Raw genomic sequence first — 1,508 nt, forward strand, 5'->3', positions numbered from 1 at the left:
AAAAAAAAAAAAAAAAAACTAAAACTTGTGCTTCATGCGGACCTAAATTATACTTTTGTCCCGTATCAAATTTTTACTGCACATTTGGTCTCCTTTCCATGTACAAATCAGTGTAAAGAATTTTTAGGAGGCAGAAACAGATGACTGTTAAGGGGTGGATGTGGTTGAAGAAAGTTTTGGCCTTCAAATATGTACGTAAAGCAGAGGGAATCTGTGATCCTGCAAGGGAAAAGGGAGATTTTGGCAACCTACCAAGAAAGAAAAAAACCAATCACCAAAAAAGTATGAGTATAGACTGTTCTGCGTCAATAATGCCCACAGGTTTTGAGCCAAAAAAGGATAGCCTTAGTACAGCAACTACTACTAATAATTAATTAACTAATTAAATAAAAAGACCCACAGGTTTAAAAACAGTATAGTCCTAGGATTTGAGTCCAAACCATCAAAGTTGAATGACCCTCCGATCCTACATACCAAAACGAAGATTTTCATTATCATCAACCCAAAAATAAAAAACAATCTCTCAACAATTCCAACACTCTTTTTTTTTAAAAAAAATAAAAAATAAAAAAAAATCCTCATTGTCATACTCGAACAAACATTTTACAAAGCTCCAAAACAGGTTTTTGATCCAAGTGTTTACGTTAAATCCTGGCAAGTGAAGCTGAACGGTTTACGCACTGTTTGTATGAATGGAAATGGCAATTCTTATTCTTAGGCTGCTTGAAATATCATTTGAGAATGAAGCAAAATGTCTAAAAAACAAACCCGATTGAATCTGCGGTTTGATGCAATAAAGATGTTTGTTTAATAGCTATACCAATCACAAAAGAGGACTTTCTAATATAGCTTGACCTTAAAAACCGAATTCACCCAGCCAATTTAAATAGAGAGAATCATATAGCAAACCAAATTTAAATCTTACACGTGATGATAAACTAAATTCCGCTCAGAATCAACATGTTTCGTCAAAGTAAACAAAAGAAATAGACCGGTAGAGATTATTCTAGCTCAATAAGGGAAAAATGGCATTGAATGTCAGAATTTATATATTAATTATTCCCAGGAATGCTCTCAGAAGCATCTAAATAAATAACTAACACGTACAAGCACCGGGAGTTCCCGCTCTATACAAGTGACAGCTCTCCTGCGGATATTGATCTCTTGACTAGTTTGGCCCAAGATTCATTGGCTTCGGTGATGACCTTAAGAGCATAGTCCTGTTCAGTTTAAAAATTACACTGGAATCAGATACAAAGCATTTGATATGGATACAACCGACCATAATACTTAGAGGCATTACTTTACACCAAGAACTGTCTAATATTGCATGTGATAAAAAAAATAATAACAGAACACACGAATCCATAGGCAGATCGACCACAAGGGCCTCACTTCCTTATCCAGGCAATTGCTGATATTACCACTGTGCTAAATAAATATACCTATCATAGGTTTCAAAAAGAATCAATTGGGATTAAGGCTGAATTAGGGCTTATTATTATTAA

General features: G+C 34.5%; 1 long non-coding RNA gene across 1 annotated transcript; it reads right to left on the bottom strand.

Moving 5' to 3' along the window:
* Window positions 1-41: 41 nt before the first annotated feature.
* On the bottom strand, window positions 42-1,251 carry LOC112095198. The gene is made up of 3 exons (XR_002903763.1): window positions 1,108-1,251; window positions 401-466; window positions 42-248 (listed from the first exon to the last, which is right to left on the bottom strand). It is a non-coding gene; the product is annotated as an uncharacterized LOC112095198 (long non-coding RNA).
* Between the last annotated feature and the right edge of the window lie 257 nt (window positions 1,252-1,508).

The sequence above is a fragment of the Morus notabilis genome, unplaced genomic scaffold (genome assembly GCF_000414095.1).
Source record: "Morus notabilis unplaced genomic scaffold, ASM41409v2 C11425314, whole genome shotgun sequence".
Lineage (NCBI taxonomy): Eukaryota > Viridiplantae > Streptophyta > Magnoliopsida > Rosales > Moraceae > Morus > Morus notabilis.